Here is a 15,383-nt window from a genome sequence, read left to right as displayed (position 1 = left end):
CAAGCAACCGCCCCCTCGGCCGCGTCAGCGCCGCGCCTCCCTCGAGCGGCTCTCTCGCTCGCACACGCAGCGGGGATCCCGCGGGCGGCGCTTGCCTCGTGGTCCTCGGCGGAGTCCCGCTCGAGCGTCTCTCTCTCTCTCGACCTGCCATAATAAGAGCCCTTCGCCATGTGCTGCCTCCGCCTCCCCTCTTTGGGGGTTACTATTGAGCCAAGGTGGGACATGGGAAGCTGCCTGGCACCGAGTTCAGACCGTTGGCCCATTCAAGCTCAGCATTGTGGTCACTGACTGGCAGCGGCTCTTCGGAGTTTGGGACCAGGGTCTTTAACCAGGGAGCCCTGCCAGGCGGTGCCTCAGAAGCGTCTGCCGCACTCTGGCGGCCTGGCTGCCGCCCGCCCCAGTAAGGTGGCCTTGGCCGCCTGTCTTGGATTGGGTCCCTGCTCTTCTTCTTCTCCTCAGCGTACCATGAGGAGAGGAGCGACTGAACGCTGTTAGGGCACCACACAGAGAAGGTGGAGTGTGTGGAGGCTCCCGCAACCGAGCAGCCTCCTCTTACCGAGACTCTTTGGGCGCTACAGCAGGAGTAGAAGCTGATCTTGCTCTTCATTTGCTTATGTGCTTTTTCCGGACATCCATCCTTCCCCGTCAAGCTGCCCAAAGAGAAGAGCGAGCGAGCAGAAGCTCTGTAATAATGGTCAGCCCTCCTCCTCTGCTGTTCCTGGGCAGACCCACTTGGCCTAACTAACTTTGCAGAGGGAGAGTATTTACATTTCTTGTTTTAAAACTGAGTGCCATCGAATATAAGAAATAAAAGAAGAATTTTACCTACAATTAGAAATCAATATGAATCTTTGATGCAGATGCACTGTGAGCCACCTGAATGGAAATTTGTGGGCATGCCTCCGTTTGGGAACCCCTGCTGTAAAACATATGTGGAAGAAAGAACCACTTTTGCAGCACTTTAGATCCACTCCCTGCCCCCTGTTAAGGTGTGAGGAAGCATGTCTTTAAAAACACTGCACCTCCTGCCATGCAGGAAGACAGGGCCATTGTCTTGTTTCAGATGCTTCTTTCAGGCCAGAGAACAAAGCTCTCCATTAGCAACATGATAGAGCTTATGCACATGGATGTAGTAGGAAGAATTCTTCCTTTAACAGACATAGCTGTATTCCGAATAGTAAGCTATAGGAGTTGGGTCAGCTTGGGCTGGAGAGCACAGCCCTATAACATTGCAGATATTTTGAGGACAAAACAGGCTGTGAACAAAGCCAGAGTTAGGCTGTGAGTCTGGAGTGTGCAGGAGTACTAGCAGAGGAAAGAATCACTGGTATGTGGCTCAAAACAATATCCCTTTAGGTTTTAGGTTGCATTATCATCTGTATTATTGGTCGATATGACAACCTTGTGAGGTTCCTCTGGCCTCATGAGGAGCCTCTTCAGTAGGGTTGGTGAGTGTGCCCCCCCAGGCCAGGTGAAAGGGCCTTGCAGGGAGCGGCCTCACAGCTGGCCTATGTTCCTCCGGCCTCATGCAGCTACCTCTACTACAAGTAGAGGCTACCACAATGTCCACCCCTTACTTTAGGGAAAGGCCCTATAAGGTGGTTTACAATAAAAATGTCAAAAACAAATTTAAAAGAATAGACTTTGAAATTATTCTGGGATATTTCTAAGAAATGTGCCAGAGTGTTCCATTGGAGTAAACATGTTTTATGTTTTAAGCAGAAAACAAATACAAAAATCTGAAATACAGATTATTACCAAATCTGCAATCCTATACAGACCATCTTTGCTGTGAGCCATCGATTTTTAGAGTTGGAAGGTATCCTAATAATAATAATAATAATAATAATAATAATAATTTATTATTTATACCCCTGGCTGGGTTTCCCTAGGGTCATCTAATCCAATCCCCTGCAATGCAGGAGTTTTGAAGAAAGCATCCATGCTAGATGACCTGCTCCCTGCCTTGCAGGCCTTTTTCCACCTGGGCTGGGAGGGCAGGGCCCTGACTGACTCCCTCCAGCTAGAACAGACCCAAGTCATCAAGCCTGAGCTTCCACAGCCACTGCCCGCCATGAACCACCATTGGCAGGATTAACAGCAACAGCAGCAGGTATGGTCTGAGCTTATGATAATATTTTAGTCCTGTTAATTAAGTTGTTTTGAATGTATACTTTATACTTGACTTTCTTCAGTAATGTTTTATTCTGGATTGTTTTATTTTATGTTTTAATGTGCTGTAAACCACTCCAATAGTATTTTTTTTAAAATAAATACCGGTAAATAAAATGGTATAGAAATGAAATTAATAATAATCATAGGAACTTGGGAGTAAGCCCCACTGAACATCATAGTAAGAGTGCAGTTTTCCTATTTAATTCATTAGAAATAAATAAATAAATAAATATTTTAATACTTCAAGCTAGTATCTCAGCAACATAACCCTAATAGTGCTATGGAGAAATAAGTTTAAGTGATTTCAGTGGGATTTACTTCCTGGTAAATAGGTAGTCTATAATTGCTTTATACTTACCTGGGAGTAGATCCCATTTAATTCATTGAGGCTTACTTTTAAGTAGACATGGATATCTTACACTGTCTGAGTATTCTACAAATTTTATAACATTATTGAAGTGCTTCAGTTTGCTTACTGAAGTCCCACTAAGCACTGTAATTGAATTGCTGCCCTATTTTTCAGAGATCTTCCTGCCTCTTCTATCTAAGAATAAAAGAAAATGTTACAGCTCATTCTTATGCTGATTTGAGTGGAGCTGCCCCTCCTCACTCAGCTTCTTAGTTCTTTTACTACCAGTACTTCTCTTTTACTTGGGATTTTCTTTGCAGACAACCCCTTTGAGAATTTACTTTTATCTTTTTTTTAATACTTATTTTTAGCAGAAAAAGCAGATTAACAAGATTTTGCCTTGACACTTTAGGAAAGAGGTTTTACTTCTCAAGAAATCTCATCTAGACTCTAGAGATTTTATGCATTTAAAGCACTATTTACTTAAACTTGAATATATTCCTGTTTCTTCTGTGAGTTAATGATTATGCTATTTTATTGTATTCGAGTTGCAGTCTGTCATATAAATTAAATTAATTATAACCCTGGGGAGTAGGCCAGAGACAGATTCTAATGCAATAGGAATGCATCCATCGGATTTTTCCATTGTTCTTTGGATATGTATAATGTGATTTGAGGGCTTATTTAAAAACAAAGCAATTACCTTATTGCAATTTAATGTCAAACATACAAACTGAACCTGGTGTGGTAATTGTTGCTCCAGCAAAGTCATTGAAGTTTACAAAGTCATTACAGATGGCTAAAGAGATAAGACCAATGAAATGTTGTGATCAACTTCTTAGTTTCTTCAAGAGTTATGTCTGCAGCAGTAGTACATCGTATCTCACTTCCCACAAATATTCACTTCTTGAATAAATTGATGGAGAAAGTGGTGGAGCTGTTGCAGGTGTTCCTGAAGAATACAGATTATGGAGAGTTGGGCAGAAGGAAGGCAACTTTGTTTCTGCTTCCCAGTCTCTCAGCAGCTTTCAATACCAATAATCATAGTATCCTCCTAGACCTGCTCTGTCTGAATTGATATTGGGGACACATTCTGTGGCTACTACCTATAGGTGAATAGTGTTGGGAAATGGTTTTTGCCCCGTGTTCCTTGCACTATGGTGTGCTGCCATGAGCAATCTTGTCTTCAATGATGTTCTACTTCTATATGAAGCCAACAGGAGTGGTCATTAGTAATTTGGGCAAAATGTCAGTAGTATTCTGTTCTGTTTCTCCATAACATCTGAGTCAGAAACAACTGTGTATGATCTAGTGCAGGGGTCTGCAACCTTTAAGACAAAAAGAGCCACTTGGACCAAAGAAAAAAACAACTGGGAGCCGCAAAACCATTGCGACATTTAAAACAGTGGGGAGTGTCGGGGCACACAATGCGCCTCCTCCCCTCACTAGTATCTACCCCGGAGCCGCGGCAAAGGTGTAAAAGAGCCACATGCGGCTCCGGAGCCGCGGGTTGCTGACCCCTGATCTAGTGTTTCCCATTCGTGGTCTGTGGACCCCAGGGGGTCCATGGCACCATTCATGTAACAAAAACTACCATATATCAACTTTTCAAAAGTAGGGGGATCCATGGCTTGGCTTTTGAAAAACAGGGGATCTGCAGTACTTACCTAACTGAAAACCACTGATCTAGACCATTGTCTTGGTTTCATAATGGACTTGGATGAGCGAATCTAAACTAAATTTGAATCCTGGGGAAAAAGAGACACTGTAGGTAGCTTTACCGGGTCTTAGAGATTGGTCAGTTGCCTGTTCTGGATGGGGTTGGACTCCATCTGAAATAACAGGGTCATAGTGCTCCTGAGTCCATCATGGTTGCTGAAGCTTCAGGTAGCCTCAGTGGTTAGAAGTTCTTTTTATCAGCTATAGCTATTACACCAAATATGGACATTCTTGGACAAGGATAGCCTGGCCATAGTGATTAATGCATTGGTAACTTCAATACTCCAATTACTGCAATTTACTGTGGAGCTACCCTGGGGTCCCTTCTGAAAGCTCCAACCAGTGCAAAATGCTGTTGCTGGACTTTTTTGAGGATATACTACTGCCAGGATATAACTCCAGTGCTTAAAAGCTTGCACTGACTGACGATATGCTACTGGGCCAGATTCAGAGTTCTTGCATTAATTTACAAGGACACCTTAAGGACCACCTGATTCCTTATATCCCTGCCCCATTACAGGGGAGTCTTTGTTAGTAGTACCCCATTCAACTCCCACCCGGAAACCAATGTCCCCACTGTGGAATGATGTGTGGATCTAGAATTGGCCTCCATGGTCACTTATGGACTCATTGTTAAAACCATGTTTATGGAAGACAATCTTACTTGGCTATGAGTGATCACCAAAGAAGAAGAAGAAAGATTGCTTGGACCCAACTCTATGGAAATCCTTCTTGGCAGAAAGCATACAGGCCTCCTTCCTGTTGAACTTCAGTGCCTGGTCAGCTCCCCCCGCCTTTCAGCAGGCACTTTAAATAAAGTTTTCTGATTTTGTAGATAATTTGACGGCTTTTATCTTTAGTGTATCTTTTGTAAACGTATTGTATTGTATACACCTTCTAGACAACAGTGCTAAGCAGAATATACCGTATTTTTTGCACCATAACACTCACTTTTTTCCTCCTAGAAAGTAAGGGGAAATGTCTGTGCGTGTTATGGAGGGAATGCCTACGGGTGGCATGCCTAAGGATTTTCCTCCTCTAAAAACTACGTGCGCGTTATGGTCGGGTGCGTGTTATAGAGCGAAAAATACGGTAAATAGTTGAAGTAAATATTTGTTTATTTTATTGTTATTTATTTACGTTATTGCTTTAGCTATTTTTACTTTTTATTTGTTCATTTGCAGAAGGACTCTAAGGAGTCCAACCCCCGCCCCCCCAGCTCCTAAGGGAAAAAATGATACTGATGGCCCTGGGGGATTCCACATACACCTGAGTAGATTGTGGAATTGTGCTTTTGCTTAAATCAGCTGAATTTGTTAAATGCTAGCCACCCACCTTGGTGATTCTATTCTGACCTCACAGAAATATAGCAGCCTATAGATCCATAAAGGTCAAGTGTGTCTACAGCAGAGATTAATCACATTATGAACTTCTTCCCAGAATATCAGTCAGTAATTGAGCTAGTAGTTTGGCTGCAGTTGGTAGTGACAGCTGGGAATCCTGGTACTTTTCTCTAAGGGTGGGCAGCTATCCATCATAATCTTGGCAACATAGACAAAGCTTAAATGGCTGTGCCTTGAGGGACTCTGAACAAAATATTTGAGAGATTTCAAATGGAAGCCTGAGAAGAAGAAAAACATTGAGGATTGATTGAAGATGAAACAAAAACATTGTGCCACCACTTTGTCATCTCCAACCTAGGGAATTGTGGTTGTCTTATTAGCCAGATCTTGCATCTGTGGTTGCTGCTGTTGAATACCATGGCGATTCTCAATGAAACCTCCCTCATCAATGATATGATTGTGGATGAGGAGGTCAATCTGGTATGTATCACTGAGACCTTGGTGGGAGAGCAAAGCAGAGTTGGTCTCACCCAGCTATGCCTGCCAAGGTACTCAGGGCAGCATCGGGGCAGACTTGAGGGTCAGGAAAGGGAGTTGCTTTGGTCTTATAGAAATGCCACCTCTCTCTCTTGGCTCTGTGTCCAGTTCAATGGGGATCTAGAGTGTTTGTTCCTGGTGTTGGATTAGGAATTTTTCTGGTTTACCATCCACTTCATTGCCCATCAGTTTTCCAGCCTGAGCTGACAGAGCTGGTCTCTGAGGTGGGATTCAGGACTCCTAGACTGCTTGTTTGGGGGGATTTCAACATCCATGCTGAATACAGTTCAGAAACTTCAATGGGTTCAGAATTCAGCAGCCAGATTGCTCACTGGGGCAAGACAGTTTGAGCATATTGCACCAATCCTGGCCCAAGTGCACTGGCTGCCAATCAGTTTCCAGGCCCAATTCAAAGTGCTGGTTTTGACCAAAAAAGTCTGAAACAACTCAGGACCACAATACCTCAAGGACCATCTCTTCCCACATGAACCAACCCAGACCCTGAGATCATAATCTGAGGCCCTTTTTCCACGAGAGGTTTAGAGGGTGGCAACACAAGAACAGACCTTTTCTGTGGGGGCCCCCCATTTGTGGAATGCTCTCCCCAGGGAGGCTCGCCTGGTACTTTTGTTAAATATCTTCTCACAAATCTTTGGTTAATTACCAACCTTTGAGCTTTGAAACGTGTGTGTGTGTGTGTGTGTGTGTGTGTGTTGTTTTGTTTTGTTACTGTGCAAACCACAAAATGCACTCTCTCTGACATGCAACCTTATTAGGACATTTTCCACATTTGTACAGCACCAAACACTCACCAGCAATGAGGATGATGATGATGATTTTAATTTCTACAGCACTGAGTACCTGGTAGCAATTATAATCAACATTTCCATGTATAGCACCAAGCACTCATCAGCCCTCAGCCAGAATCGCCTATGATCAGAGATGCTGTGACACTCAAAAGCCAGTGTGGTGTAGTGGTTATGAGTGGCAGGCTAGGGTTTGGGAGACCAGAGTTCAAGCCCCCACTCAGCCATGGAGTTCATTGGGTGGCCTTGGGCCATTTTCTCTCTGTCTCTCTCTGCCTAAAGCTAGCTCACAAGATTGTTGGGATTAAATGATGAGGGGGAGCACCCATGTACCCCACATTGAGCTCCTGGTATAATAAGGTGCAGTATATAATAATAAATGCAGTATATAAATTGTTGTACAGCAACATTTGAAATATGAAGTCAAAGTGGAGAAGGTGACCAAGGGGAAAAAATCAAGGAACAGGTGGGTGGGGGGCAGAGGGAATGGGTGGGCAAGGGAAGTAGGAGGAGGTGTCAAAGCAGAAGAGGAAGCTGCTGCTCTACTGCTGCTTTACAAGGTAGGGTCCTTGTAGTTGCTGTGTAAAGCAAGGGCAGCCCCAGGGCAGTAGCTTGCTTCTCCTATAGGCCTGCTGCTCTTTGGACGCTCAGCGAATAGGCTTGCTGCTGTCATACATAGGCTATGAAAGCAGCAAGCCTATTCACCCAGGCCAACCGCCCAGAGAGGGGCAGCACCTTAATGAAGAGAGAGAGGAAGAGAAGCCACTGCCCCACTGCCACCACCACTTTGCCCAGTGGCTATGGCCGCCCCACTGTGTAAAGGAGCAGCAGGGAAGCAACTTCCTCTTCCTCCCCAGTGCCACTTCTCTTAGGCATCGGCCTCATCCGGTGTCATTGGTGGGCTGGTTCTGCATAGAGGACACAATGAAGCCAATGGCATCCCAACACAATGTAATTCTCTTCCCCAATCCCATTGAAGTACCCTACTGAAATGACCCAAACCACCTTGGAGTCAGAGGCAGTATGCTTCATTGAGAGTCCATTTTATGAAGTCTCCATTGTGTCATGAGTTAGGTGATGTCCTTATAATTTCTAATTCTAGTGTACTAATAGTTTAAGATAAAACACCTCAGGATAGACTTAAGTTTAATAAACTGAATCTCTTTTTTTCTGCATCTATATAAGATAGCACTATTAATTTTTATTTTACCACCAACAGTAAATTTCTCTAACAAATATTGTTATTGTTTTAATGCACCCTCAGGAATCATAACTGGGAGGTGTTGAAATAGGAAGGTGAATTTAGGTTTCCCCCAGCCGTGAAAGATTATTTTTCTTCTACTGGGCAAGTTATCACTTTACATTTCTTGAAAGGGGAACAAGATTTCACTTTCATAACCACTTTAGATGTAACAATACTCAGGTATAGTGTTAGGTTTGATAGCTGTTGCAATCACCTTTGTTCTGTTACCAGGGATGTTAATAGATAGGAAGATGAGCACATAATTTATCTCATGCCCTATGGAAGTCGCTGAGCTGTTTCTGTAAGCACTGGAATGACAAGCAACATATTACTTAACATCAGTAAAATGTTGTTAGTAAATGTATTACATGCTGCCTCCTATTAATTGTAATTCTCTGCTCAGATCTTGTTTGCTAGTCCTTCAGTAGTTCCTGTAAAAGGAACTGAGGAGCAGGGGAAGCCTGCTTGGTGCACTAGGATAATTTTATCAAGTGTGAGTAGTACACATTGACTCTAGCCATAGCTTCTGAAGATGAATAGAATTGTTGGAGTGCATTCAAAAATTTGATCTAACATTTAATTTATGTAGGAGTGTCATTAAAATTGGCCATTCTAAGTGATACAAAACGTGAAGAGCATAAAGCGATAATAAAGCTGAGGGAATTGATTTTGTTATAAAGAATAGTATTTCCTCACAGAATTTGACAATTGACATCTTGGCATAAAGCCAGTCTGGTCTATTCCAGTATATTCTGTAAAGTGAAGTAAGGAAAGGAAAGGAAATATTAAGCTGGGCTGCTAGGTTGGAAGTGAGGAATTTAGCATATTAAGAGATCAATATGGTGGTACTACCCTTGAGAGAAGGGATCATTACCTGGTTTTAATATGGCTATGAGGTTCAATCAGCACCACATTTCTGGAATCACACCCCATTCTAAGATTTCATTAGGTTGCTTTAAAAAAAGCAGACTCAAACCCCACTAAAAGACTTGTAAAATGCCCCTCCAAGGCCATTAATGTCTAGGATCTTGCAATTCTTTAACTTTTCAATAGCTGCACAGGGGATATAGGCTAAATTAAATGGTTATTCTGTTCCTGGCTGAAGGACTTGATTTTGATCCTTTAAAAAAATGGCTTATGCTGCCAGAGCCTGGTATTACCAGACAGGGCCGGCTGTTTCATGGGGCAGAGTGAGACAGCTGCTTCACAAGGCAAATTGTAAGGGGAAGAAAGTGGCTAGAAATGTGTGCTACATGGTCTGCCCTGCAGCCTCTACGCTAGCTTGCTGCCCGAGTGTGCGGTGGAGGACTTTGTTCCATCACCAATGCTGAAGTAATATTCAGCTATCAGTCTACTTACATTTTTTGGTACAGAATGGGGCATATACCATATTGTCATTCACCTCAGGCAACAAAATGGCTTGGGCCACTCCTGATGTCAGAAGTAACCCATCCAGGGACCCCCTGGCACCATTCACATATCAAAAACTACCATTGATATATTATTATTATTATTATTATTATTATTATTATTATTATTATTATTATTAAAAAGGGGTTCGGGGCTTGGCTTTTGAAAAACAGTACTAAATGGGGACCACTGGTCTAGGCAATAGTCTTGATATTTCTGTTTCTATACTGATACAAGAACCTGTCCTAGTAGCATTGGGAAAGCGAGTGCAGTTGATTTATCAGAGGTGTCACTTTAGCTTTCTGGTCTGTGTTTGACAAATATTTATCACTGTACTTATGACTTGTCAGAGTTTCCAGGAAGTTTCAGGGTACAGTTGGACATTTATTGCCATGCACTGCAGATATGCATCTCAGGTCACAATGATCATATTGTCAGTGCTGCAGCTTGTGAGGAAAGCTATGAAATGCATTTAATGTATGAGATGACATATTTGGGTGTCTCCATACCACAGGGTCCAGATTACTTACTTACTTATTGCGTTTATATTCCTCCAAGGAGCTCAAGGTGGCATGCATAGTTCTCCCTCACAATAACCCTGTGAGGCAGATTAGTGAGTGACTGGCTTAAGTGAGCTTCATAGTTGAGTAGGGATATAAACCTTGGTCTCTCAGGTCCAACACTCTAACTGCTACACCGCAGTGGCTATAATCTACACACACACACACACACACACACACACACACATAATACACACACACACACACATATAAAACTAGCATTCTCATGATCCACTGAATTATTTTAAATTTACAAAGAAAAGGTGCATGTATTCTCAGATATGCTTGGTAGTACAGTCATAATTAATAATTTATTCAGTGATTTGGATATGAGCACTTGCTTAAGAACATCCAAAGTGCATTTCTGGATCAGGCCAAGGTTTACCTAGTCCAGAATTCTTTGTAGGAATCACAGCAAACAGGAGGCACTACTAGGAAGCTCACCACTAAATACAGAATACCTCCTCACCCTGCCATAATATATGCAGTTTACATTAAACATTTCCACAATAAGATTTTACTTACTTTCATTTGGCCACAAGATGGCACTCCAGGACAACAGCTCCCATGTTTCCCTGCCTGCAGATGGATCAAGTTGATTAATATTTGCAGACACTTCTTGAATATGAAATATTAATTATATTGAAAATATTTCTTATTTTAATGTATTGGGACCTTGGTATAAAATGATTAAATAGGTCTTGCATTCGGACAAAATAAATAAAAAGTATTTATTTTATTTATTTAAAATAAATAAATATTCATTCAACAAGAAGGCCTCCATGGAGGTCAAAGCCATTAAGAAATCAACATACAATAAAATCACAATAAAAAATACAATTAGTCACATGTTAATATATTAGTAAAATAGGCTGCAGTTCAAAAGCAAAGCATATGCTCTGATTTACATGCAATAGTTATTCATATTGTTTTAGTACTAGCGATTTTCTGAAAATATTGTAATTTGCATTATTCCATTATTTAGCTATTGTTCAAAAAATATTTTTCACATTTTTATTCCAGTCTCATACAAGTGGTGACCATTTTGTGTGTGTTCAATTGACGCACAACTACCGATGTGTGGGTTGTTTTGGACCCAGAAGAGGGCAGAACAGGGGCGGAAAAGGGTAGGCTTATGCGTGCTCCGCCAACCTGCTGGTGGGGAGGGGGCTAGGAATGCAACCCCCCCACACACAAATTGGAGGTTGCCTGTATAGGATAATCTCATTAGAACAACTGTGTGAGGTAGGTTAGATTTAGGGGTAATCATTGCCCCAGCAAAGAGCTTCAAGGGTGGGTGGAAATTTGAATTCTGTCTTCCCAGTTCCATCCAAACACTCAGGATTTTCTGAGGGAAGCCATGGCAGATGAAGTGAAATGAAGCCAGCATATGCTTGCAGTGTAATAAGGCCTTATTCTTTCTTGCAGGAGTTGAAGTCAATTGTTATATTGGCATATAGCAAGTCCCATTCACACACCCCCTCAGCAATACGAAAGTCATCTCCCTGTGATATGTGAATGGAACTTAAGGCTGTTCACTCTCAGTTTCCTGAAGTGAACAGTGGCAAAATGAGACAATTTTCATACACTGCTGAGTACAGTACTTAGAATTCGAGTTGACTCCAGAGCGAGAAGCTGAGGTGTGCCCTGTTCTCAGGATATGAGTCACTCCATCTAGAGGCAGCTGTTGTTAGTGAGAGATCCTTTCTTCTGTACTGGAAAAAAATAGTGTTGTGTCTTTGCTTAACAATGCTGCCATTGTTACCAAAGCCTGATGTAAAATAAGCACCATTTGTTTTAAGCTCAGTGTGCTTTTGGTGTATGGAGTTTAGGGATTGGCTTAAGCAGCTGGGTCTGGCACAGAATATCATCAAACGTCTATAGGAAGTTTGGGTTTGGGCCCAGCTCTGAATCCTGTATTTCAGGTGTCTTATCCTTTGGAATTACTTAGCGATGGAACTGTGGTGATTTTGTAATTTAAAAGTCTAAGACATAAACAGTCTTGATTTTGTTCCCACATGTAGACAGAATTGCTTAAGTCAAAGCATAATTGACCCTTTCCAACTTTAGTAGTATTTTTCAACAATATTTGTATGTGATTATTTGTGTCAGAAGGTAGACAGGTTGTTTGGCATCCGTCTGTCTCAGGAGACAATGGAAGTGTCTGGCTTCAGGGGTGAAGGCAAACTGTTGTAGAGTTAGAGTGCCTGCTGTGGTTGTAGAGACCAATATGGGGAATGATCACACATGTTTTGTTGCAGTTGGGGCAGATGAAGACATCTGTTTGTGCTGATGTAGGTTTACCATGGCATTTACAGGGTGAACTCCTGTTTCTCAGTCCCTGCTCCTGCCAACCTAGCAGTTCGAAAGCACGTCAAAGTACAAGTACAATGGTACCTCGGGTTACATATGCTTCATGTTATCAGAAAACTTGGTGCTTTGCTGTTACTTGTTGTGGGGGGTATTTGCCCATGTTTCTGCTTATCTCGTTATATGTTACAGAGCTTGCTGTATGAGCTGTCATTTACTGGGGTTTACGAAATAGAGAATGGGCCTCCCACTCATGGAATTGCTATAAATTTGTTACCATGTTTAAAATAAGTTATCCTTTGGAAGAGCATGGGGAAAAAAAAGATAATCCATTTCCTTGAAAGCGCCCTTTCTTAACTGAATGTATTATCATAGGTAATTCCAGTGAGAGCTTTCAGATAATTTTCTTTTAATTTTTCATGAAATTACTTTTGAGCTTATTTACTACGGTGCAGCTACAAATAACTTCATTAAATAGATGTTCTGCCACTAAAGCAAGCTGTTACTTGCAATTGTATGTGAAATGTAAATAACCTTAAGGCATCATACTTGAAGGAGAAATTCCAGTCACTTAGCATACATAGTATATTAACATTGCTAACATACAATGAAAATATTTGATGCACTATGTACAAGATGCTTGCCCATCTGCGTTCATCCAGGATCAAGGCGAAAGAAGAATTCAACAATTGCATTGGATAAGTATATATATTTATAAAATTCTGTAAGAATTACATGGACTTTTAATGAAAATAAGTATATTGATTTGACACTTAAAGATTTTGTAAAGACGCAATCAATATTTTCTGAAATTATAGCATTTCTAAGTTTCGTTTTGAGGGCTGAGCTGGGCAACAATGATTTGTGCACAGATCTCATATCTCTGAGTAATAACAGCAGTGAAGCGAGCAGAACAGAACTGGAGCCCTGGGGGAGAGAAGGATCAATTCAACTCACATCATTCCCCCAATGAGAATCACCCCCCTGAAGCTGCTGCTTGCTTCCTTTGTGGAAAACATGTGTTTACAAAGCCTATACCTATAATTTTTCTCTTAATACAGGGTTTAGGGTTTGGGTCTGTTTTTGGACTATGACTCCCATCATCCCTAACTAGCAGGACCAGTGGTCAAGGATGATGGGAATTGTAGTCCAAAAACAGCTGGAGACCCACATTTGGGAAACCAAATAGAAGCATTGGTAAAGGAGTAGGGTGGGGGTCACAGGCAAAAAAAAAAAAAAAAAAAGGCATAGAGGAAAGGAAACACACACACATACCCTGATAAATGTCAGTTCTCCTCCAGCTGCCATTTCCCCAAATTTAAAGACATGGAGATCTGATCAGCAGAATGAACAGAGAGGCGCCTAGGATGCAGCTTGGCCAACTTTTTGGAATCACTAAAGTAATTCACTTCAGTGAATTCCTCTCCACACAAGACAATTTGAAGAAAGCGAAGTAATGCACCTTACCATAAAAGGAGTGCCGCTTCCAGAAGACCATTTGATGAAGTCATACCATTTAAAGAAGGGGCATAAAACTACCAAGTTAACTCCAAGTTTAATATTGTCCCAGTACACTTCCATGGTAAGTCCTGTTTCTTGGCTCTACGGCTTTAGTCTTCAGGTAGGGGCTGATAGGACTGGAATGCTACCTCATGAAAAAAGCTTCCCATGTTTAGACAGTACACACTAAACCTGTAAAGCTCATTCTTTCCATTAAATAATTATGGGCACCTTAGTTTGCTAAGAATTGCTGAGAATTGTAACTGTTAACTACAGCACCCATGACTGTTTGAGAGAAATAATGTGTGTTAACTGTGCTTTAAGCCATGCTTCTCTCTGATAGGGTTGTTTTCTCAGCTAGAACTTTTCCCCCTGATACCTAATTTTCAATTTTAAGGGTTTGGGAGCCAGGTTAAGGAAGCCAGATGAAGACGCTGCTGATCATTTCAGCCCCAAGTGAAATCTAAAGCAGTCTAGATGCAGGTTTATCACCTTAGGGAGAACTAGGTCAAATAGCTTCCCCCCCGCAAAGTGATATAATTGCATCACATACTGCATCACTAAGTCATCTGTATCAGTTACAGATAGGTAGCCGTGTTGGTCTGCCATAGTCAAAACAAGAAAAATTCCTTCCAGTAGCACCTTAAAGACCAACTAAGTTAGTCTTTAGTATGTGTATCTGAAGAAGTGTGCATGCACACGAAAGCTCATACCAAGAACTAACTTAGTTGGTCTTTAAGGTGCTACTGGAAGGAATTTTTCTTGTTTCATCTGTATCAATCTGCCAAATGGTAAGCAGGATTTCCAAAGCATCAGATGCAAATGTTTGGTAAAATAATTGTATAGATTCAGGTATGAGGAGTTTTCTTCTAATTTTGAATTTCTATGTAGTATTTGAGGTAGTTGAACTAAAAAAAATCTCAACCATTGACTTCACCCAGCAGATAAATTATATTCAGTTAAAATAACAATGCACTGAAAAAGAAAAAGATTCCACTAAGTGATAGTAATGATGATTCAGCTTACAATTTGCATTTTGAAAAAGGCCATTTAACACTTCTACCTGACCAAATAAGTGAACATTAAGATCAGTTTCCTTTTTAAAATTTATTTTCTGTATAGATAGAGATGCTTAATTTGCATGCATTTTACTCCGTGAATGTTGTGTTAATGTGAATGAAATACATTTACAATGTGTAAATAGTTGACTCAAAGCACCAGTTCAGTTCGCATGAATAGGCCTTTTAAGCTTCTTTGCCCTTTCTGCCCTGTGGTTGAATAGATAAATAAAGAAAAGGCGCCCTTATTATTTTTTGCGGAGTCTTAATTTAAAGATCTCTGCTAAATCAACTAAACTCAGCCTTCACATTTTTACCCTATCACTTACTGCTGCTTAAGTTGCTTGGCACAAATTCTATAAATAACTTGCTG

General features: G+C 41.3%; 2 long non-coding RNA genes across 2 annotated transcripts in view; one reads left to right on the top strand and one right to left on the bottom strand.

Moving 5' to 3' along the window:
• Positions 1–365: 365 nt before the first annotated feature.
• LOC310825402 overlaps positions 366–15,383 on the top strand; it is a 59,490-nt gene continuing 44,472 nt past the window's right edge. The window contains exon 1 of the long non-coding RNA XR_014555279.1: positions 366–2,113. This is a non-coding gene — a long non-coding RNA (uncharacterized lncRNA). The remainder of the gene's footprint in view (positions 2,114–15,383) is intronic.
• LOC310825403 lies at positions 8,166–11,851 on the bottom strand. Its single transcript, XR_014555281.1, has 3 exons — positions 11,747–11,851; positions 10,668–10,721; positions 8,166–8,480 (listed from the first exon to the last, which is right to left on the bottom strand). It is a non-coding gene; the product is annotated as an uncharacterized lncRNA (long non-coding RNA).

This window comes from Podarcis gaigeae, assembly GCF_964106915.1.
Source record: "Podarcis gaigeae genome assembly, chromosome: 10".
Classification (NCBI taxonomy): Eukaryota; Metazoa; Chordata; class Lepidosauria; order Squamata; family Lacertidae; genus Podarcis; species Podarcis gaigeae.
Note: the sequence above shows the minus strand (reverse complement) of the source record. Positions and strands in the feature narration are given on the sequence as shown.